Source organism: Schistocerca piceifrons, chromosome 3 (assembly GCF_021461385.2).
Source record: "Schistocerca piceifrons isolate TAMUIC-IGC-003096 chromosome 3, iqSchPice1.1, whole genome shotgun sequence".
NCBI lineage: Eukaryota > Metazoa > Arthropoda > Insecta > Orthoptera > Acrididae > Schistocerca > Schistocerca piceifrons.
In genome coordinates this window covers 555,991,162-556,017,308 of record NC_060140.1, presented here as the reverse complement: position 1 = coordinate 556,017,308, position 26,147 = coordinate 555,991,162, and positions in this window count along the sequence as shown.

Below are 26,147 nucleotides of genomic sequence, written 5' to 3'. Positions count from 1 at the left end.
CCACTGTTAAAGTTCCAACCCTCGTACAGACACACCTCACAATTAAAGGATCACTTTTTCGAAACTCCATTCCGACACATGAGTTCACAATTAAAGGATCACTTTTTCGAAACCCCGTAATTGTTCCTCATTGCGACACATGAGTTTGAAATCTTTCTCGAAGATGCCTACAACCTTTCTCTGTAACTCAGCAGGAGTGTGGCGTCTTGCCACGTCACCCTCGGGCTACGCGATGCTTGAAACATCAAGGTGTCGACATATGCGAAAACAGGCCATACCTCAGAAGTTCATGCGACCTGTAAGGTGCGTTACTCATGTCACTCTGGCATCAAATTACGCCACAATTCTGCCCAATGCCACTGTGGGCGTATCTCACAATGGGAAAATCGTCACACCCTGTCGTACCCACATTGCATGCCTCCTTTTGACTCCTCTGCGATGGTGGTCAGAACCGCGACACCTCCATCCTCCCCCCCCCCCCTCCCCCCCCCCCCCCCCCCCAGTTCAGCAACACCGTCCGTGCCACCCACACACATTTGTTGAGCACTTAAAAATGTAGCTGTCAGAAACTGAGACGAATTCAGCCTAGCTGCTGCCATAGCACCTGTTAGGCAACCCCTTTGACACTCCTAGGTGAGGTTTATCGTGATCAACTAATGTACGTGAGTGCAGATGGGGGGGAAGGGGGGGGTCTTAGACGGACCCTTTGCTGTGTTATTCACACACACACATGGGACACATTAATGTTACACCCTCCTCCCCCCCCCCCCCCTGCCCAACCTCCGTGTCCACGCCACAGGAGGGAGCAAAACAGCAAAACAGGACGCCTGAAAAAGCAAGAAGAGCACCCTTTGCTACTTCAGAACACGTTCAGATTTCGTCGAATGGCTTTGAACGATTCCTAGGTGGTTCAATCTTGTATAGCAGAATAAAAACTGTGGTTGCACTACACTTCAAAGAGGACAACTCACGTTCAGTGGGGTTGCAGCCGCACGATGTCCTTAGAGTAAGCTTGAAACGCTCAGGGAGTGGCAGCAGTGTCGAACATTGTGAAGGATGTCGTCCTGTCGCTCATCGCACTGCGAACAGGTGTTTCCGACCGCAAAATGTGTGGGAATCAGTGCCCCATAGAAGGGGTAGTTTCATTGGTTCCCCTTATGCCACCCCCTCAGAACTTTTCGTGTCGATTCTGAGCGGTGATGCGTCTGAAATGTTTTCCTCGGCCAACCACGCGAAAACTGCGTGATTTCAACGCTGGGTGTCGCGGTTCTGATCCCCATAACAGAGGCTTCAAAAGAAGGAGTGAAATGTGGGTAAGAGGAGGTCTGACGACCTTCCGATCGTGTGGCACTGTGGTGAAATTTGGTGTCAATGTGACATCATTAACATGAACTTCTGAGTTGGCGGCGTTTTTCGCATATGTCGACACCTTGCTGTTTGAATCATCGTGTAGCCCGAGGATGACGTCGCAAGGAGTCACGATTCCGCAGCATAACAAAAGAAGGTTGTAGGCACCTTCAAGCGAAATTTCAAAGTAACACGTCGCAATGGGAGACAATTAGGTTTCGAAAAAGTGATCCTTTAATTTTGTTGAGCAGTGTAATATTGCGGGCCATACTGCTTGTCGATATTCGTATACAACTACGAGTTCAATCTACACACTCATCTTTCATTTGTGAAAAATGACCCTTTATTTCGTCGAATAAGTAATGTAACTGACCCAGAAACTATCTCAAGGATTTTGAGCTTGTATTTCGGGAAGAATATCACTGAATTGAAAAAATCGACTTATCTGCTGCGTTGTGGAACCGTCAACTACCTCTCTACTGCAGGTCTCTGTCTTTCTCGGTGAAGATAATTCGAATGGCTGCCTCGCCGTCGTGTTTGTTTGGATAGCAGTATTTGTCTTTGGAGCAGTGTGTACTGAGTCGGCTGTCCAAGAGCCTGCAAACAGGACGCACTGGGGCTTCGCAGACAGTCTGCAAACTACTGACCAGATGGTTGCTGAATGTTGCTCCGGGAGAGGTCTAAACAGCGTTTCGTTCTGGACAGGAGCAAATTAACCATCAACGTATTCACGTGAAGTGTTTGTGGAAAACTATAAAGCCCTGACGGGGATTAGAGCATCACGTATGGAAATAATCACTGAATGTTCATACATCACACCGTACATATCGCAATATCTCGTTGAAAAATGATCTCTAGGCGGTGAAACGCAATCTTATCAGACAGTTGCCGTGCCATGTTCGGCAAGATCAAGTGCGCGAGTGAAAACTGTCAAAAAGCAACGTATCTCGTAAACGTGACACATTTGAATCAAAACATCTTGACAAATTCGCACTTTTTTAGGACTTAACGCTATTCACCAAGCGCAGGTGTCTTAGACCCACCTCCTATTACATGTATGGTAAGGAGTATATGAACAAACAGACACAAATTTATGTGCTTCTAGAGAGTGGAATGCATCTGCAATAGGAAGTATCCGGGAGTAGTGGTGCCTCTGTAATAGGAAGTATGTCAGAATGCGTCATATTATACGACATGACAAATACCATGTTGTATGACGTGGTGGCATGTCTCATGTTATGCGACATGACATCGCGTATCATGTTACTTTATTTGACACGATGCATTATATTACATGAGTACTAATACTAACAAATATTTTAAAAAATGTCAAGATGATTTGATTTAGATATCTTTGAAGCTGCCAGATAAGTCGAAAAGGTAGTTCCCTCCTCTTGCATCCCTAACTCTGAAAAGGACATATTCGCCTTTGTTGTGCTATAGCAGGAGCATTTTTCATTCTGGTCTAGAGTACTGTTCCACCGTGACAGCATACATGGAACAAATTCAGAGATGCGGTGCTGACCATCCGTAAGGCTGACAGAGATGCTTAGGGATTTAAATGGGAAGCGTTGGAAAAATACGGCAATGTTCTCGCTGAGACTTTACGTGCTTAGCTTTAGTTCCTCCAGTGCTAGGTAGCATATCGGGCAACAAGTTTTCTCCAGCGAACCCAATCAGCTACCAGGTTTTCAGCTTCCTCCCAGTTCATGATCATGCATTGAAGGTCTCTCTTGCAAAAGTTCGTTCCTAGGTATTACGAGGTCTTCTTTCTCTACTTCTGTATCCATCCGTTGGTTTCCACAAGAATGCTGATTTGAGGGTTCTTCCATCTTTGTCGCGCAGAACATATCGAGCAAACTTTCCTCTCCTTGCATTAACCATTTTTCATCAGTTCAACATATGAAATGCAGCCGCGATAGCTGATCTTAAAAATTCGTCTCAAGCATCGTTGATGAAAAACATGGAGCCTGACATTTCCCATGTCTTACTAGCATATAAGGCAATCGGTAGGATGATGCAGGACTACAGCCAGAGCATTATGGACATAGGCATATAGGTTAAATGCCTAATGGATCACATTCGTTGGAAGACTGAAAAAGATTTCGCAGTTCTGCTGGTGATGTCTGCGTCTACGTCCCCATTATTACAGAGAAGGCTGCCGGGATACGGAAACCGGTCAACATTTGATAGTGCCTTCCTGTAGCACTGAAATATGAGTAGATATATTTCCACTTTTTATGTTCATTGTTTTTGTGTTACCTCTATTTATTTTTAGCCCTACGGAATTGGCCATTTCATCCAGCTTGGCCGTCAGTTGTAAACTTTGTGGTGTTTTTGCCAGAAGAACGACGTCATCAGCAATACCCAGATCCGTATGCCTAGATTGCTCATTTTATAGTATGCATGTGTTGAAGTTGTCCGTAATTTTTCTTATCAACTATTACTAATCTACTACTACTACTACTATCTACTACTAATATGAAAAGGAATGGTGACAAAATGCGTCCTTGTCTGACGCTTGTGGCAATATTAGAGAATGAGCTGCTCCTATCTTCTGTTTCTATGCACAAACTCGAATCTAGATATATAGCGGGACATGCAGTTATTTATGCTTTGTTTATTTATGCTTACTTTACGGATTATGTTTGTAGATGAGGAAAAGATTTTGTAAATAACATTCACAATTTATATTCGCCTCGAAGTTCGTCGACATGTCGGTATGAAGTCGCTTCAGTTACTCGGCAACAGACCTTTACAAAAAATTGAGTGAAAAAGTTGTACATCCAAAATTCTTAGAACGTTATAATGAAGGGCACACAACCCATCACATTTCGTCGAGAAGGGGGAAGAGGGGAGTACAGATGCAACGAAAGCGAAGAATTACGAGCACGGAGCCCTTCTCATTACCGCGTCAGGAAACGCTTAATGTTAACGGAAGTCGGCGCAGAGATAACCCGCTTGTCTTTGCCCAGGGCGGTGGAAACGTTCGCCGGCGCACTCCTCTCTGAGCACGGCAGACGATGTTACGCAAACCTGTCGCGCTTTCTGCTCTGCTCGCGTCACTTACAGCGACAAATTTCTAATGCTCCAGTTAAACCTTGCTGGCATGCACAACGAAAGTTTTCAAATGTACGTGACCTTTGACCTAAATTGCCGTTTATCTCTCACCCCCGCGACTTTATGCAATCAGAAAATGTGTCCCTTCGCTTCTCGTCGACATATATAAACGCAATGATATTATAAAACCATAAAGATGAAATGTCGATCACTCTCTGATTAAAACGTCGTGTTGTTGACTTAGAGGTAATTTTCAGACACTTAGTGGAAATAAGAAGGAACACTTGTTAGTGGAACATGTCTGAACTACATGCTTTTTGTGAATATCTTTATACTGTTTGACTGCATTAATTAAAGAAATTAATAAAGTGAGTTTGCTTGCACACCTGATAATCGTCTATCCGTACTTATACTACACTGAAAAGCCAAAGAAATTGGAACAGGCATGCGTATTCAAATACAGAGATATGTAAACAGGCAGAATATGGCGCTGCGATCGGCAACGCTTATATAAGACAACAAGTGTCTGGCGCAGTTGTTACATCTGTTACTGCTGCTGCAATGGCAGGTAATCAAGATTTAAGTTACTTTGAACGTGGTGTTATAGTCAGCGCACAAGCGATGGGACACGGTATCTCCGAGATAGCGATGAAGTGGGGATTTTCCCGTACGACTATTTCACGCGTGTACCGTGAATATCAGGAATCCGGTAAAACATCAAATCTGCGACACCGCTGTGATCGGAAAAAGATCTTGCAGGAACGGCACCAATGACGACTGAAGAGAACCGTTCAACGTGACAGAAGTGCGACGCTTCGGCAAATTTCTTCAGATTTCAGTGATGGGCCATCAAAAAGTGTCAGAGTGCGAACTAAACATCATCTGAATTGAAGGCCCACTCGTTTATCCTTGATGACTGCACTACACGAAGCTTTACGCCTCTCCTGGGCCCGTCAACACCCATATTGGACTGTTGATGACTGGTCGGACGAGTCTCGTTTCAAACTATATGAGCGGATGGACGAGTACGGGTATGGAGACAACCCCATGAATCTGTGGACCCTGCATGTCTGCAGAGTACTGTTCAGGCTAGTGGAGGCTCTGTAATGGTGTGGGTCGTGTGTAGTTGGAGTGATATGGAATCCTTGGTACGTTTAATTACGACTCTGACAGGCAAATGGAAATGAGCGTATGGCGTTAGTGGCCGGGAGTTCCCAGTCGGGAATTTCGGCTGCCAAGTGCAGGTCTTGTTGAGTGCGACGCCACATTGGGCGACCTGCGCGTCGATAGTGGGGATGAAATGATGATGACAGCACAACGCCTAGTCCCTGAGGGGAGAAGATCTCCCCCCCTCCCCCCCCCCCTCCCGCCGGGAATCGAACCCGGGCCCCTGTGCTTGGCAAGCCAATGCTCTGACTGTTCAGTTAATGGGGCGGACCCCACTCTGACAGGTGACACGTGCGTAAGCATCCTGTCTGATCACCTGCATCCAATCATGTCCATTGTACATTCAGACGGACTTCGGCATTACAACAGGACAATGCGACGCGTCACACATCCAGAATTGCTGCAGAGTGGCTCCAGAACACTCTTCTGAGCTTAAACACTTCCGCTGGATACCAGACTCCCGCGACATGAACATTACTGAGCATATTTGGGATGCTTTGCGACGTGCTATTCAGAAGAATCTCCACCTTACGAACTCTTACGGATTTATGGACAGCCCTGCAGGATTCATGGTGTCAATTCCCTCCAGCACTACTTCAGAGTGTTCCAATTTCTTTCACTCTTCAGTGTAATAGTAAAACTATCTGTCTGAAAACGCTGATCTCCAAAAATAATAGACGAATTTTCATGGGGTTTTTACAGGTAACTTGTGCGTTGCTTAGGACAACATGCAGTATTTATTTCACAATAATAGGAACATCGGAAAATATATCGTAATTTAATGTTTTATCTGAAATCGATTGCTCGGCTGAGTAGTTCGGTTGTATAAATCATCGCAGTACACCAGTGAACCAACAGAAGCCGCTATTAGCTTCGTAGTACACCAAACAACCAACAGATGGCGCTGTTTTATTTTTTTATTTTTAACTCGCAAGGGGCCGTCAGACCTGTTACGGTTTTTGATGAGTCGTGGGTACGCTATAGAGAGACCTGTCCTTCTAGCTGGCTAGCGGCTTTTCATGTTGCGGCCCCGTTTCCGAGAAAACTGATGTTGAAGTTTTATGCGCACCTCCTATATCAGTAACGTTACTAATGCTTCCAGCTGGCAAGCGTAGCCCAGCTGCTAAAATTTACGGAACCACTCTGGCCGTCCGGGTATAAATCCTAACAGTATTCCTTTTTTTTCAATTTCATCGTTTCTAGGGTAGATTCCCTAAAATACATTATTTAATTCCGCATGAAGTTAGTGCGCCTCCTTTCGCAGGAATGATCAAATGCACGTGGTTTGCACAGACGTTGATTGAAGAGCGAACAACCTTTTTAATTCAAATCAGTTCGATTTTCCGGTATCACTTCTGAAAAATCCATGAGGTTGCAAGAGAGTAGCTTTCATTAAATGTGCTTGACGCTCTACGAATTTGTGTTTCTGTTGTTTCTACGACAAATAACATCCGGAATTTGTTCTATCACAGGAAGTGACAGCGAATATCATTCTGTAATCTATTCTCTGACCAACGGAATTCACGTTTGAAGAAAGTGTGCTGCAATGCTTGATGTTTAACGAAACTACCACGGCGAAGATAACTATTTTTCAATAATTCTGTATGACATATACTGTCTAATGATATTCTGTAGGATCAAACCGAAGAAAAAAAAAAAAGAAAAGAGTACGCGGTCATGATTTGAAGGGTACCGTCAGCGTGGTAGCCGCGGACCTCAGCCACTGCGCTACGTCCTCTAGATCGAAACAGAGTTAACCCTACAGGTATAGGACGAACGCGTAAAACAACATCGATTTTCTCAGAAACTAGGAGCCGTCGCACGAAAAGCAGCTAGCCACGTACTCTGGTCGGGTCCCTCTGCAATATACTCAAGACTCACCAAAATCCGTGATTAACAGGTCTGATGGTCCCTTGCCACGACAGATGTATCTTCGAAAGTTAACGTTAGTGACAGAATTAAGCGCCACACTCTTATCCTTACGCATGCAAACTAACATTGTATTTATTTGGCTTCGACATATGGATATCATGATTTCGCTTTATGTATTAATAATTTAACGACACTGCTTTGCATCTTTCCATAGGTTTTGTTTATATTTTTTTCTAGGACAACGGATTGATTAAGTTTGCTTTGCTATTTCCGTGCTTACTCATTACATTTTGATTTCTTTTTCTTTATAAATAAAAACGCCTAGAAAACGGTCTAGTCAAAAGATTGAGGACTCTGCGGTCTCAAGACTCGAATGAAAACAGTGAGGTGAGACTTGCAGTGGCTCGAGAACATTAGGCTTTAACTCGCTCTTTGGAAACACCTTCCAAAACCGAGGAGCGACGTAACTGTGATCTAGAGCGTAATGTGTTATCTCGCTCCTCACTAAACGTTATAAATATGCCATAGACACTTTGTGTGACTCGTGTGGACCTGGGGCTGGTCACTAGTACACAATAAGATTAAAATAACGAATATTCAGCACGTGAAAAATAATTTTCTTATTAATTAACAATGAAACTATAGATCCAGTGGAAGAGTTTTTGTATTTATAGCAATCGAGACAACAGTTAGAAAGACAGCAAAAGTTTAACAGAAGAATAACCACACCAAGCAGTGCTTTTGATGAACCGAATAGAGTTTGAAAACCTGGTCGTGCGGTGTCTCTCTAAAGAAATATCTACTATCAATGAGTATTGCCATATGTGTCTTATGGCAGTGAGACGTGCACTGTAAGTTATTCAGCGAGTGATGAAGAAATATATGATGGGAATCGGTACTAGAGGCAGAGAAACAAGCGATAGGCTCAGGGAATAAACAGAAGTGATAATTCTAAACCCACTCAAAATGAAACAGAGATGAACGATACACGGAATCAGTCGAAAATGTGGTTGATGGACCAAGAGATATGGAAAGACCGAGAATACTAAAGGCAGATGGGTTGAGAATACTAGAAAACACACATATGCAACATAGATGAGCGTAGTTTAAGCGCATAATGCATAGAAAAGTATGAAGAAGGCTTTTATCCAGTAGTGGTAACGTGGACGGCAGACAGCTGGAGAATGTTGAAGATTGGACCGGCAGAATGGATAACAAATGAAGTGGTTGAAACTGTTTAAAGACGCCATTTTAGAATGGGCGCCTTTCATATGTCACAGAATTGCATCACGCTTGGCGTTAGTCACTTATTTAATCACGGACATTGAGTCATGCGTCGCCTCTTTCCATTGAGGTATAATTATTAGGTATGTCTCCATGCCTCTTTCAGCTGCGAGATGAGCTCACCGGACAAAAAGTTTGTCATCACAGTGTGCACGCACAGACAAATCGTTAAGCCTTTACAGATGACACAGCGACTGAGTCACATGCTCAACCGCGCAAGCGCTGCTACTAAATGACCATAAGGCAGTAGCGATCACTGAGACATTTACGTTTCAAGAAGACATTGTGCGTAAACTTGGGTAAATTTGAGGGCGTGTCAGAGTGGCAAAAAGGGGAATTTGGCCGTGCCCATGGCCATACTGTGTGTGAAGCTGCCGGATTTCTTGATGCTTCGCGGCAGACTGTTCAGCGTGTCTACAAGCAGTGGTGTAACACATGTGGTCATGAAACACGACGTCAGAATTGTGGTCGGAAAAAGATCCTGACAGAGATAGGAGACGCGTTTCTGAACCTGGTAGGAGTTGTCGCAGACAGTGAATGAAGGTCCATCCCCACCTGTTAGCGACAGAACATTGCGACGGGAATTGCATGCAACGAACGTCGCAAGAGACCATTTCTCACAACGGCACATGAACAAGGCAAGTCCATCGGGCTGGAAAGATATGTGACCGTTTTTCTGCTCATTCCCCCACCATATTACATCTCGACTGGCCTGCAAAATTACCTGACTTGATCCCCATAGAAAATCTGTGGGACATATTGGAACAACCATCGGCATCCCTGCTTTTTGTGGAATTGCGCTATCAGATCAACAGCGAGTCGCATAACCAGGATGTGACGTACTTGCACAACCTCGTTGACTCTCTTTCTGAGCGAATCAGGCAGTTATCAATTTCAGAGGCGGAATTAAACTATATTAAATGATGCTTGTAATGATTTCTCTAAGGGTGAGTTGTTTTTGGGCGGCGAGCTTATCTTTGCTTATCGAGAACGTACGGGCGTAACGTAGCATGAGCGAAGAGCTTTGACTGGCTTCCGCCAATGACAGCGCTAGGAGAAAAAACGGTTTGGTTCCATTCCCCCACGCTTTGCACGACAAAGGCACTTCTTCCTTGTCCCTCGCCCGGAGAAGCACGCTGTAGCCTACAGTTTAGCAGACATTTGTCTAGTGCGTATATAAACGCTTTAGACTAGCAAACATCGTTATAATGGCGAGAATGCAGCAAGCTACAAGGACTGCAGTAGTATTCATGTCATTGGGAGCCATTGTAGAAGTCAAGGTAGGTAAAGTTGTATCATTTTCGTGTGTATTTTAACGTGCAGGTTTCACATGCAGAATATTGGGTCTTGATTCACAGTTTCAGCTGATTCGGAGCACCTGGTGATCTGATTCCATATCTGTGCTAGGCATCTATAGCTTCAGGTTCACAAGCAGCTTTTTTCACTCACGACGAAGTTTTCAGCGCATCTGCACAATTATTTCTTTTGTGATTCTTAACTGTTGTTCGGAAGGAACGTGAAATCTGCGGCCACAATAGTTTAGAATTCTCATGTACCTTCGTGAGATGGTGAGCCTCAAGCGTTTGTGTTGCACTTGATTCAGAGTTACATTGCACGTGCGTTTCGTATTAGAAATTCTTCTTGTATAAAATATTTTCAGCAAATCAGGTAAGTTGTCACTGATGAAGTTACTCCGAGATTGCCCGCTATTAAAATTACGTAACTACAAATCATTGCTTTCAGCATAGATATTGAAAGCTAACAGGTTGTTAGGCAATGCCTGTTAACAGATGACACAAATCGGATATATAACAAATCGGATATATAAGGTGCGATTTATTACACTTGGAGGACGGGTAGTATGTGGTTAACAGTCTCATGTACGTCTCCAGTAGTCAGCTGTGTTACTTCCGAGTAACTTTCCCCCTTCTCTTTGCGCTGTCTGTGAGATTGCCATCTCCTATCACTAGTCAAAATGCCAGATCGGGATGTCACTGAGTCATATTCACTATCGGGGGGGTAGGTTTCGCGGCATAAACTGTGGCTGAACCGTAGGAGGTGTTCGAAACAGGAGAGCAGTTTATAAGATACTGAATCGAACTGGACAGAAAAGATATTTGTGGTACAGTTTGACTAAAACAAGAGTTAAGTCACATCCTGAGGCGTCAAGGACGCGTCAGTTTTTTAGTGGGGGAAGCTAATGTGGCGGGGTGGGGGTAGGGGTAAAAACTGCAAAGAGAGAAACCAAGGCTTGACTTCGATAAGCAGGTTCGAATTAGAGATGAAGAGGTTTGCACAGGGTAGACCAGTGCGCCGGCCGTGGTGGCCGAACGGTTCTAGGCGCTACAGTCTGGAACCGCGTGACCGCTACGGTCGCAGGTTCGAATCCTGCCTCGGGCATGGGTGTGTGTGATGTCCTTAGGTTGGTTAGGTTTAAGTAGTTCTAAGTTCTAGGGGGACTGATGACCTCAGAAGTTAAGTCCCATAGTTCTCAGAGCTATTTGAACCATTAGACCAGTGTGGGCAGCTGTGTCAAACAGTATTCGGACTGAAGACCACTACAACAACAGTAGGTAATGCGACAGGTCAATGATCATTTGCAGCTTCCTCGTTTTGTGATATCGCTCAAAATACTATAGGACGTATTCATGTACCACATTTAAGTTTCACCGCTAGTGGGAGACTGACATGAAGCCTGTAAGTTATTTTCTAGGATGCTCACAGAAATTTTGAGATAGAAATTCCCCAGCTTCCTCTGACATAAAAATTATCGCTTTAATGAATTCGCCTGCTACAAACGACGCAGTATCCTCACGGTGTTCTTGTAGCAGCTGGACGAAGAGTGTGTCGAAAACTGTGCTGTGGTCAGCCGTTCTGTGTTCTCTTTCTACGTCATCAGTAAATGTGATTTGTAACGATCCGACAACATGCTGTTTAGCAACCAGTCGGAGAACTGGTAGGCATTCATGGGCGGTACATCATAATTTGGAGGTTGACTGCACGGTTTATCTTTCAGCTGCTCCCATTACACATGTTTTGCGTGACTGCTCTAACGTAACGTATTGGCAGTTTTGTTTTCATTGCCTGTAATCGTATATACATTTACAGTTACTTCTCTTAGGATTGAGCCACTGCCGAGTAATAATAACTGAATTGTAATTCCATACGTTCTGAAGGAATTAAGACTGGTAATAATTAAGTTAAAGAAAAAGAGATCACCTGGGCCGAGAGAAGTGTTGCATCAAGTAATAGGACAAGTCGTTCCCTATCTGAGAATGTTATTAAACTATTAATCACACTAAAACAGGGGGAAGAGAAGTACCCAGAAAAACTAAATCCTTACGATCGTAAAACTCTGAACATAGCTGCTAAGGTTCAGTGACCGTGTCAGAATTATATTGGAACAAATAAGCTCTCGGTCACAAATATTAAGTCAAAGTTGATCTGGTTTCGACGCTACTATGAGCGTCGTCTTCAGAATTAGACTAACTGTTCTAAAACATATTAGGTATATAGTACATTAACAAAATTAAAGTTTGTACTGACTGGAAAAGATGCAGTACTTACAAGTCACATATTAAAAAAGATCTGAGCCGGAAAGGCTTGTTCACAGTACGAGCAGCCACAGTACGAGCAGCCCTTTGCGGCTCGCCATCTCACAACTGTTCATGACGTCGCCTTTCCGGCTCAGATCTTTTTTAGTATGTGACTTGTAAGTACTGCATCTTTTCCAGTCAGTACAAACTTTAATTTTATTAATGTACTACATACCTTATTTGTTTTAGAACAGCTAGTCTAATTCTGAAGACGACGCTCATAGTAGCGTCGAAACCAGGTCAACTTTGACTTAATATTTGTGACCGAGGGCTTATTTGTTCCAATATAATCATTTCGATCGATTTACTCGGTAAATGCGCTAGCTCAAATACAGGAAAAATTTACTGTGCTGTCGCAGACATTTAGTTGGCTCGAATCCCCTGCAGTGAGGTTTTACTAGGATGAGCTCCACAGATGCTGCGCTTATCACGCTCTGCATATTGTCAACACTTCAGAGAATAAATGTAACATAGGTATAATCATTTACTTAGTCTGTATGTTTGATAACATGTGGTGTTCTGCCCCATTTAAGGGACTGAAACAGAAGGACAATCCGAGGTGTCTCTATAACACCTATCAAGATTACTACACAGACAGACAAATGAAACTAGAACGTGCCAGAAAGGAAACAGCTAAAAAGAACGCCAGTGGCTGCCTACAGGGCTCTATGCACGTATGGCCTCAAGTTTTGGGACATTGGCATGGAGACACTACTGAACTACTTCACAAGCTGAAAAACACTAGAGATTGTATCCCCTACACAGATGATATATTATCAATAAGAGTTTCCAGTACAAAGTCAAAAATTAGGGTAACAAATTAAGGAAGTTCTCATAATAAAAAATAAATTAACGATAGCAGGACACTGTTTTGTGTGCATGTTATTAAAAAAAACATCATCAAGATGTAGAAACGCTATAATCAGTCAATGGAAAGAAATGAGGTATATACTTGCAGTAAAATGAATATAGACGAATAACGGTACGAGAGCGCATGGGCACCCAGTTTCTAGAATGGAGTTACAATCCTCAATAGAAACCAAATGGCGAAAGAAGATTTCATCCGTCTCTACGTTTAATATCAATATACGACAGCGAAGTGCTTCTTGATCCGAAGAAAATGAGGCGCTCATATTGAATATAATGTTGAAGTATCGCAGATGCTTTTGTGTGAGACCGGTGTACACCAAGGTAACTGGTTGTTAACAGTGTAGGTTAGCACACTGGAACAACCAAGAAGTTCTGCAGACTGGAAGCATACTGAGGAATATCATAAACGAAATTCCATTTACGTTATAGACCTACCGTAAGCTGGAATCATCACAGCAACAAAGACATTCGACATTTTCCAGGAACCGAGCACGAATCACAATATTTGCCTTTAGTGGGCAGTGCTCTTCCAACAGAAGTGCGTAAATTTACGTATAGGGGCTGCCTACTAGCTTCAGGCTACCTTACGTCTCTAGATAATCTCCCGCTATCTCTGCAGAATTCCTGTCTTTTTTGGAGAATCGACACACCGTTGATACATCGTCAGTGTAGTAGCACTGATGCCGGTTAATCCTAGTGGGGTGCTTTAAGGCGTGAAGAATTGTGACACGTCACAGTTTTATTAGATACGTTCTGATATCATTAGATATATTCTGATATCAGGTATCCAAATTGAGGTCCTGGTTTTATATACAATTTCATTGGGCCACGAATGTTCAATAAAGCTTGCTAACACTGAGAACATTGGTAAACAATGCTCTGCTGTACTCAAGTCATATAGGTTTCCGTTTACTGAATTGGATCAATAAATTACAACGTTTGGGCTTTTTGCTCCTCTCAGCTCTAGTTTTCAGAAATTTTATTGCTGAAACCGAGTAACAGCTTCTTACTTAACATAAACGGAATATTTATCTTTGTACAGTTTAAACATAGAAACTTTTCCACTTTTCTTGCCACAATTTGATATGCGTACTGTTTTAAGTGGATCTTCCTGGTTCAACGACGTTCGCTACTGAAGTAATGGTTTCCAATAACACTTTAGACATTCTGTTTTAACCACGAACTACCACAGAGTAAATAATGTTTGTGATATGATCGCATAAAAGTAATTTAATAATATAATGTCTGGTCTTGGAGGGGGAATCTACATACGGTTTGCGTTACTACAGAAATTTGCATTTCTTGGAAGACAACACAAGAACTTTCCATTGTCAGCCGCAAAATGAGAAGTGCAAACTTAATACACTTGTCATGATCCATTTTGTGAAATGAATAATTCGTGTATCTCTGTATTCGCAATCTCTTTCAACAGCTTACTGAACAGATTTCGTATTACAGGTGACAGATTTCTTTGATTACTAAATGCCTCCTTACCGAACAAGGTGGATATCTTCTTCAGTTTTCAAATGCATCATTTTTTAAGTTATGAACTCATGTACACTTGCCTTCTCTATCACACACGTGTGCAAAGTTAGTGCAGCACACTTGACTCCGATAAAACTCTAACACTCATTGAACGCACCGACGCCATGATGATATCCCACTAATCAACTGCAGTGCTACTTTGCCAACTAGTACTGTCAACATAAATTTTATAGAATCCCTTGATCATACAAAAACATAAAGCCAATTAAAACGTTGGTACTATGCAAACCATATTCCTTTCTGGGAAATCCCGGACTAAATTTTGCAGTAACTTAAAATTTGATTGTTCAACGTTAATGTTACTATGGTTACCTACATAAATGAGGTCTGTTATTAGTCCTAGGAAATTGCGAGGTGCCTTAGTGGTAAAAAGCTGATCACGAAATCGAGAGGAGAGCAGGTGAAATACCTTTCCCGCAGTCCAGATTTTGGTGTTCAGCGGCTTACCCTACATCACTCCCGACGAATGTGGAATCTTACCTTCGAAAAGACGAGACAGATTTCCTTCCCCATCCTTTTGTATTCTGAGCTTATGCTCCAATGATCTCATCGTCAATGGGATGTTAAACTCTAAACTTCCTTCCTTTCTGATTTATTTATTCTACTTACAGTACAGCAAAATTCATCCACCTCTTCATTAGTATCTTCCACAATTGTTTATTTAGCAATCCTGCATGTCTATCTACTGCTCACACCATTGTCTTAATTTTTTATCTATGTTGTGTCTGTCAAACAAAAAAGTTTCATTTCATTAAACAGCCGAACTTAATTCCTGCTAATCCTCAGTTATCACTGTGACGTCATCGGCTGGCCGTAACATGCATCGTACAACGAGGTAGTTCTGACTTCACTCGGCCGGCAGCTGTGACCGAGCGGTTCTAGGGCTTCAGTCCGGAACCGCACTGCTGCTACGGTCGCAGGTTCAATTCCTGCCTCGGGCATGGATGTGTGTGATGTCCTTAGGTCAGTTAGGTTACGTAGTTCTAAGTCTAGGAGACTGATGACCTCAGATGTTAAGTCCCATAGTGCTCAGAGCCATTTGAATCATTTTTGAACTTCACTCACTGCTTCGTCAAAATTGAGGTGTGCTCAAAAATAACGGAAACATTTTTTTTTGACAGAATTTTATTTATTCGTCTACTTTATTATATACTTATGCCAGCCTTGTTCCCAATGTCCGAAAAACTTCTGGGACTCGATTGTTTGGGATAGCTTTTAGCTCTCTCAGCAATGCTTTTGCAATCTGATTTATGCTTATAAAACGACGGTCCTTCAAGGTTTTCTTTCTTTTTGGGGACATAGTCACTTAGGGTCATATCTGGCGAATACGGTGGTGGGAGAGGGGGGCGGCTTCATTACAATATATCTTTTGACCAAAAATTACGAACAAGCAACTAAGTGTGAACAGATGCATTATCATGGTGCAAAAGTCATGAAATGTTTCGTTACTATCCGAATGTTTCATTCGGACTGCTTCACGTAAACGGCGTTGAGCCTGTAAGTAATACTCCAGAGTGGTTGTTCGACCTTGTGGCAAGAACTGATGGTGCGCTATACGGTTAAAACTAAAACTCACTGAACTTAGCCTTCACATTCCACCGCAACTGTTACGGTTTTTTTCGCTCCTGCCGATCCAGAAAGCATCCACAGGGACGACTCAGTCGTAAAGCCATGTTTGCCACCTGTTATGACACAGTTCATTAGCAGCATCAAGTATGCAGTGGTACCACGATTTACATTCTGTATTTAATGAAGGGTTTCTCATTCAGAAATCATATACTTAATCTCGTTTGTTTTTGATGAGATCGTGCTGATGTAAAAAAGAGAAATCGTCTACCCGCAGCTGTCAGAATTCGACAGCAGCAGGATCGTGGCCTACAGAAACTGCAGCATTTGGTTCTGCTGGTAGGGCCCCCACGCCTTTTGAGCGAATACGGAATCAATGGTATCAGGGATCAGGAGACTAACAACGCCGTGCATGATTTAGAGGCCCGACGCGTCTAGCGCCCGACATCATTGTTCGCTCGTCCGTGTACGATCGTACAGCCATTGCACTTGCTTCGAGTCAAGATCACGAGTGTCGAAACGGACAGATAGACGATTTCCGGAGCTGTCACCACAGCGACTACTGTATAGGCTTCGAGGTAGCCAGAGAGGCGCATCGAAATTGGCGCCCCATCAACACTGGTCACATCATTTCGTCTCTTCAGAAGAGTTATGAGGTGATGTAAGGACTCTGGCTTATGTTTGGCAGTCGATGGGAATGATGCCAGTTCTCTTTTTATTCTATGAGTTCACAATTGTACACCAGATATTTCTCGGAAGATGACTTTAATAGTGGATATGTTACGCCACAAAGGTTCTAAATACAAATAATGTGATTTTTGAACATCTTGCTTAAGCAATGGTCCACAGCATATACAAATTTTTTAAAGAAATGCATAACGCTATGCTGTCTGCAATAATGTTATTTTATTTTGCTATCGGTTTCGGTTCTGAACCATCATAAACATACAAAAGTGGACAACGTGACAATGCCAAACGAAATAAGAAAAACGGAAAAAAACATTAAATCGATCAAAACACTCAAGAAAATTATCACACTTGTATCACATGTCATACATGCTTTAACATAAGTTACCACAGGAAACCAGAATTGCCAAGATAATATAAAATCAAAAATAGTAACAAGATAAAAATATGATGGCCAATTGACACAAGGACAACAGGTGCTATTCAGTAATACAAGTCAAAGAACTTCAAAGTCAAAGATGACAGTCCTGAATGAAACCAAAGAAGTTGCCATTAAATAATTGTGATAATCTGATTACAAAATTGGAGTATTAATGGTTCTACACTTGATTGAGAATACATAAAACACCAATAACATAAAATATAAAATAACAGAAAGCGAGATATTTAATTTCATTGGTGTTTTTATGTATTCTCAGTTAAGTGTAGAACTGTTAATACTTCAGTTTTGTAATTTGATTATTACTAACTATTTAATGGCGACTTCTTTGGATTCGGTGAAGTCGGTCATCTTTGACTTTGAAGTTCTTTGACTTGTATTGTCGTATAATACTTGTTGTTCTTGTGCCAAGTGCCAATGTCCCATCACATTTTTATATTGTTACAATTTTTGATTTTATATTATCATGACAATAATAGTTTCCTGCGGTAACTTACATTAAAGCTTGTATGAAATGTGATACATCTGTGATAATTTTCGTATTTTGATCGATTTAACTTTTTTTTTATTTTTCTCTTATTTCGTTTGGCTTTGTCACGTTGTCCACTTTTGTATGTATCCAGCTGCCGTTTATGATGGTTCAGAACCAAAACCGGTAGCAAAATAACATTATTACAGACAACATAGTGTTACGCATTTTTTAAAATGTGATACTTGGTTGTGAGCAGTTTCTCGTCACCAGTGTAGCATTCGCGGGTATCAAGTGACAGAGTCTGTGTCAGTCACGTTGCTGAGCGGCATGGGGAATAACTAGCATAACACGGACATGGGGACTCAGAGAATGTTGATTTTTGGAAATATGGTTTTGCAAAGACTGATTTTAGAAGTGTGAAGATATTCAGGTAATATTGGCACGCATTGCTTGCTTATGCGTAATTTCATGACTTCGAAAAATACAGATTTTCGGTATAGTTTTTCTTTGTTGATTCAGATCGTCGTGATCAGATTAAACAAAATTACCTGCTCACGCGGCTTGGACTCAGAGCCCTAGACTCACCACTTCTTTTTCACTTCATTAATGAATTACCTGACAGAATTGTTTTTTTTTACAATAAGTGAATTTTATGAAGATTGTTGTACTCATTAAAAGTCAGTTTCATAATGCAATTTTTTAAATGCAAGTCTCTTTGCAGATTTGCTGCTGCGCTACGTTGTAACATTCACCGCTTTCTAGCAAATACCGAGTTTCCGTTGTCACAAGCCACGGAAGTTTGTTGAGCCAGTTTACCAGCACTGTTAGGATACAGTAAGATTATTGACAGTTAAGTATTGCATTAAGAAGCGTCATCAGGGGCACTTCAATTAAAGTCTACTTTAGATCTAATTTCTTTTGTCAGACATTCTTTGTCCTACAGCGCTGTGTTGAATGTTCGCGTGTTTGTCATTTTATGCAGGATTTTTACTCCGCTAGCTTTTCGTGTTGGAGCTGCAAGATATCTAGTGTGACGTCACGCATTGTAGCACTGTTCGCTGCACTGTATAATACAGAGTTTAACAAGATAGCTTCCTTAGGATCAAATTTTAGGTTTTTAATGATTTTTGGTAGAAGTTAATTGGAATACAACTACACAATTTCAGATGGATTTGGCTTTCATCAGATAGCGGTTACGTGAGAATATCACTTAGATTATTCAGTTAAAATAACGTTCACATTACAATACATATAGACGCGAAAATTAATAATGGTAGACCTTATACAAAACAAATAGGACATTTACAGTGTCTAGATTCTGCGTTCACGATGGACGTATCCGTTGAGACTCGAAGGGCAACGAAAAATGCCAAATTGCATTCGTCATCGTCATAAGGGCCGAACATTTGATGTGAGGGTATGGCTTGACATTGGTTATACAACTCGATTACCTGTGGTTCGCATAGCCGGTAGTGTGGATAAAATTTCTGACATTTCAAGGCCGGCGGCTGTGCCCTATCTTCGAGGTCTCTGTGACGTTATCTTTGAGTAAGATTACGCAGGAGCTGTCCCTACCTATCTCAGTACATTTTTATTTATTTATCGGACGGCAATACACACATAAAAATTACAGAACTACTACATCTCAATATTTAAACACAGCTCTCCAGCATGAAATAACACCAATAACAACAGCTGTATATGGATAGCAAGTCTTTGTGTATTTTGTCACGTCACTCGTCACTGTCAGAAAATCTTTGAAAAGATCCTTGTAGGCACGTGAGGGAGATGTTGATACAACATGAGCAGCTTTCTGTCGTTCTGCGCCAGTCACACGATGGTGATGTCTCCGCACCTTCCGTGGCCCGTTCGGATGTGGTTCAGGGTGGTCCAAATTTCTCGAAGGTGGTCGAATCCAGGGGGCTTCTTCTGGAAGCTAGGCAGTATCAGCCATTGTAGAGGACGGTTCTATTGCCAGTAGCGTTTCCATTCATCGATGGTACTGAATTCAGTTTTCGTGAGAGTCTTGGCTGTTCGCGTCTGTGACATTTCATAAGTCACACGTGTCGTCTGGGTGGTGCTAACGAAGTCACTTCGCGGCAAATCTCTGAAGCCGAGAAACAGAGGCAGCCAGATAATCCCAAAGATTTCCTAGCTAAAATGAATTTGTCACCTCAATACAGAAGATGTCCACCAGTTATCCTGCCAACCTCGTTCTCGGATCACTCAGCCACTGATACATCTGGACATGGTTTGCGAAGAGGCTATCAGCAACTACGATTTTGTTTGCCACTCAAGCTCAGTTCGACTCTGCGCCTAGCCTGGTTTAAACCGTACTTGATGCTGTAGGTGGCATCTCTGTGTACTAAACTTTGACCCGGTATAGCCCCAAATCAACAACATATTTATCGTGTTTTCTTCGAACTTCGAAATTTACAGAATGATATTTTCACTCTGCAGCGGAGTGTACGCTGATATGAAACTTCCTGGCAGATTAAAACTGTGTGCCGGACCGAGACTCGAACTCGGGACCTTTGCCTTTCGCGGGCACGTGCTCTACCAACTGAGCCACCCAAGCACGACTCACGCCCCATCCTCACGGCTTTACTTCTGCCAGTATCTCGTCTCCTACCTTCCAAACTTTATAGAAGCTCTTCTGCGAAACCTTGCAGAACTAGCACTCCTGAAAGAAAGGATATTGCGGAGACATGGCTTAGCCACAGCCTGGGGGATGTTTCCAGAATGAGATTTTCACTCTGCAGCGGAGTGTACGCTGATATGAAACTTCCTGGCAGATTAAAACTGGCAGAAGTAAAGCTGTGAGGACGGGGCGTGAGTCGTGCTTGGGTAGCTCAGTTGGTAGAGCACTTGCCCGCGAAAGGCAAAAGTCCCGAGTTCGAGTCTCGGTCCGGCACACAGTTTTATTCTGCCAGGAAGTTTCAACTAAAATTTAGTTATTTGCTATCCTTTCTGGTGTTGCAATTTCAGTGGGCATCTGTGTAGAAGAGGTGTATTTATACCGAGTGGTTATAATTAAAGTGCAGCAACTGACGTACGTCCAGTGTGGGCTGTAATTATAGTATGACAGCGAAACTTGGTAGATATGCTAAAGCGTTAATGTGGAACCAATTTCACCGGCGAAAGTTAATTCCAGTTTTGGCCACCAGGTGCAAATCTGGCATTTTACGCTGTTTGTATGACAGTATGACGTCTACGGTGTTATTTTACAAACCATAACGTGAGTGAACATTTTGGCTATGGAGAAAAGAGACCGTGCACTGTTAGTGAAACAGTTTTATGTGAACGGCAGTAATTACAGCGCAGATTGAGACAGTATCGCCGGCTGAAAAGTCTGAGAAGAGGCCCGATGTCATTGGATGGTTTAAAGAAGATGATAACGAAATTGGAAAACACAGGTGAACCTGATGTGGCACCTGGAAGAGGAAGGCGTCCTAGCCCGTGGAAGTTAATGTCGAGGTTGCTGTTGTTTTTAACTGATTATGCAGCACGCGTCCCGGGTAGTGCTACTGCTCGTGCAGTGTCAAGATAATTGTTCGTCCCCTGTCAACAGCACGGAAAGTGTTGCGGTCTATTTTACACTGGTACCAGTACAAGATACAGACAGTGCAGCAACTGAAAGATGACGATCCGTAGCAACATTCTGAATTCGCTCTTCTGTTTCTGGCACGAATAGAAGCTGATGATGTGTGGGCGGGCGATATTCTATGGAATGACGGGGCATATTTTACGCTACGGAGGAGAGGGAATACACAGAACTGCCGAATTAGGGGTATTGTTAAACCACGTATTGTGCGCAAAGAGCCACTGCACTCGCCGTATGTGACTGTGTGGTGTGGATTCACAAGTACCTTTATTCTCGGTCCGTTCTTCTTTGAAGAGAATACACCCAGAGGGCCTGTCATGTGTCTGCACGTTATCGAGATCTCCTTGTGCAGCTGTGATTCCTGCTTTAGAAGAGGGCAACTGTGTCATGCAAGATCGAGCGACACCTCATATTGCTCGCCCAGTGAAAAATCTGTTTCATGCAGAGTTTTTCCAGATGCATGACATGCACGCTTACCTGATCTGAATCAAGTGACTTCTTGTTCGTGAGATATGTAGAAGAACTCCTTTACGTCCGTCTCTACCTCATCTGAAGACCAGTATACAAGACAACGTTGCTAAGATTCCACCGGAACTGCTGCGAGCAACAGATGCAGAACTCGTCGACGTCTCTGGTGCTCTCACTGAATAAATTGTATAAGCGGCGGTTAATTATAACATCAACATTAAGTCTTTCTCATTTGTTTGACCTTTCCTGCCCACGTCCCGTTCCTAATGAATTACATTCAGACACATTTCCATACATCTTTCTTGCACTCACATCGCCAGATTAGCACCTGGTGTCAAAATTTGAACTAACTTTTTGCGAGAGTCAATCGGTCCACATTAATGCATTAGTATATCTACCAAATGTCGCTGCCATAGGATAATTACAGCCCACCCTGGACCTTCGTGAGTAGCTGCTCTGTAATTATAACCGCCCGGTGTCACCTGTTTAGATCATAAAAGAACAAATTTGAGAAAGTTGCCAAAGAATAAATAGAGTCTTCGGATACACGCAATTCTAATTTCACTATCTCTCTCTCGCAAAAATACTTTATATTCAATGGACAAAGTCCTTCTTTCCGCGTTATAGTAGAATCAGGACCCTCTGTCACGGTGGGTACCGCCTACACTACAGTGCTGCGTCAGTGCTCGTAAGTAGCGGCAGTAAAGGGGCGGTGGTGAAATCACAAAACGGTCAAGGCCAGCAGCTCGGCGCATGAGCAGAGTGTCGGTGTGCATGTAGGCCGCAGACGATCCTCCGATGTGCCACTGAGATAGATAATTAATACTAGCCGCCCGACAGCGCTCGCAGGTGAGCAGTTACGCCTTCTCACTTTCCAGTTCATCACTCACTGAGGTGCGTTGCACACACATGTCGGCCGCGGGGCCGTGGGGTGTTACACGCGGTTGCGAAACGAACTTTCACTACCTGACGCGAGAGCAACGCACCTGAAGTGGAGGTGTAAAATATGCAGCAACTGAACTGTGTCGCCTCTCCGTCATTTTCACCAAGCAAATAATATGGCGCTGTTGACAGAAATTCGAATGACACTGTTGGAAGAGTGATGATGTATTTCAGATGATTTAAGCCTCTAAAGGACCCGTAAGTAGTCTGATTAAATTAGTTGGCATCATGTTCCAGGTACAAATGTGCCGCGTTGTCGCGCCAACTAATGCTGAATTTTTTCCGTCCAGGAAACAGTCCCAAGCTCATGACGTCATATCTCTAAAAACTATTAAACTCAGCGAAATATTTTTTTTCCTTTATTACCTTAATATCTTGTGCCACTGGTAGGCTACCGGCCAGAGCACTAGGCTCTGGCGTTGTTCCCCGTTTGAGTACCTCCAGGACGGCGCCAGACACGCCCAGTGTACTGTAAAAAATGGTACTGGCCATCTTCCCCGTGGACAAAACAAAAGGCGGCCGCGACGAGGGACTCGCCCCCCCCCCCCCCCCAACCCTCTCTCCTTCTGCCACGGCGCACAATGTGCAGACTCGCTTTCTACATATCTACATACATACTCCGCAATCCGCAATCCACCATACGGTGCGTGGCGGAGGGTACCTCGTATCACAACTAGCATCTTCTCTCCCTGTTCCACACCCAAACAGAACGAGGGAAAAATAACTGCCTATATGCCTCTGTACGAGCCCTAATGTCTTTTATCTTTGTAGTCTTTCCGCGAAATATAAGTTGGCGACAGTAAAATTGTACTGCAGTCAGCCTCAAATGCTAGTTCTCTAAATTTTCTTAGTAGCGATTCACGAAAAGAACGCCTCCTTTCCTCCAGAGACTCCCACCCGAGTTCCTGAAGCATTTCCGTAACACTCGCGTGATGATCAAACCTACCAGTAATAAATCTAGCAGCCCGCCTCTGAATTGCTTTCATGTCCTCCCTCAATCCGACCTGATAGGGATCCCAAACGCTCAAGCAGTACTCGAGAATAGGTCGTATTAGTGTTTTATAAGCGGTCTTCTTTACGGATGAACCACATCTTCCCAAAATTCTACCAATGAACCGAAGACGACTATCCGCCTTCCCCACAACTGCCATTACATGCTTGTCCCACTCCATATCGCTCTGCAAAGTTACGCCCAAATATTTAATCGATGTGACTGTGCCAAGCGCTACACTACTAATGGAGTATTCAAACATTACGGGATTCTTTTTCCTATTCATCTGCATTAATTTACATTTATCTATATTTAGAGTTAGCTGCCATTCTTTACACCAGTCACAAATCCTGCCAAGTCATCTTGTATCCTCCTTCCCGTACACCACAGCATCATCAGCAAACAGCCGCACATTGCTATCCACCCAATCCAAAAGATCATTTATGTAGATAGAAAACAACAGCGGACCTACCACACTTCCCTGGGGCACTCCAGATGATACCCTCACCTCCGATGAACACTCACCATCGAGGACAACGTACTGGGTTCTATTACTTAAGAAGTCTTCGAGCCACTCACATATTTGGGAACCAATCCCATATGCTCGTACCTATGCTTTAAAACCTGGTCTAATGGACAAGGATATAAATTCTACAGAAACGTATTCTTTTTAGATTTTTGGGGTTGCTGATTACGAATCTGATGTCGGATTACAAAATTCAAAATGACAGAATTAACATAGTGGAATAAAAAATATAAATTTACGGAACTCGAGTAAAATATCGCATATAAGGTATTCCGAGGTCGTTGAGAAGGAGTTATAAGTCTGAATTGTTGTACTTAAATGTTTTATTCCATATTTTACATATTTCAACAGAAACTGTATTCACGTTTGTAGCTTGTGTCATTATTGATATCAGAAGTACTGCTGTAGGGCTGCCCAGTGGGAGGTGGTTCGAAAAGCAGATGTTTTACCTCAGATGGCATATGGTTCTGTTCTTCAATAGCCGTTTTCTTGAAGCTAGAAAAAAGTTGATCCGAAGCTGCCAGAAGCGAACAGAATATGTCCCGCATAGTTCTCTAACGGGAATATTTTAGCGTAAAATCTTCTCTGTAACTCCGGCCGGATAGTCTTATTCCGAGACTTCCTATAATTCATCACTCTAATATAAGGCACAACGTGTGGAAATGAACGATAATACGAACACCGACGAACTCACCAAAAGTGTAATCGATCCGTCAAACGGCTGTTCTTTGGTAACGTCAAATGCGTCGCATTTCCGTTGAGTGTTTCTACCCCATCCACAATTATGGCAATATTAATCGCAGTTGCACTTCATTAGCAGGAGTCAACTGAAACAGACTGACCACGTCCTCAGACAGTTGTGACTGTATATGAGCGACTTGACTGCCAATATCTGCGGCTCATACATCTTGCACTGAGTCAAATATTTGCCTACGTCTGTGGGGTTTTGTGAATGGGAAGTGTATGATGCAAAAGACATCATTCAAAATGCACGCCACAAAACTGTCTACAATACATTGTTTGTTAATTAAGTTTCAATTCAGTAACTAGGCCACTGTTTAATTGATTGTTAATTAATTTATTAGTTATAATGCATTGTTGTAGTTGTTTTTGTTGTCTTCAGTCCTGAGAATGGTTTGATGCGGCTCTCCATGCTACTCTATCCTGTGCAAGCTTCTTCATCTCCCAGTACCTACTGCAGCATAGTGCATTACTGCACATAAATTTCGACAATACTGAGCATTACAGCAGAATATTGTGCGCTATAATACAATAATTGTCTACCGTGTGGCACTGCCGTACTGGAGACACACAGAGAAAATTTTGTACTCAACGATTTCAGATAATGTCAGTAGTAGTTTTCTTAAGTCGGTATACGCAATTAAAATGGCATAACATGTCATAAACATACCTCCTGGGGTGCTATAAACATTATTTTATAACAACAACTGAGCACGATCGCTGTGATATATTAAACAGGCCACAAAACAATATCTGGAAAACGTGTCGTTGTCTGATTCTTTGTTTACCAGCAACTGTTACGGCACGTATCATATCGACTTGCGACTGGAATGCCACCAAAGCATTGGACAAGTGTGCATCAGTGCCATCTACACAAGTTATCGTGGGGCTAATGTCGGAACGCGTACCTTTGTCTATTTATGTTACGTCCAGATTCTGAAGCGAGTTAGCTCACTGTGTGGCGGACAGA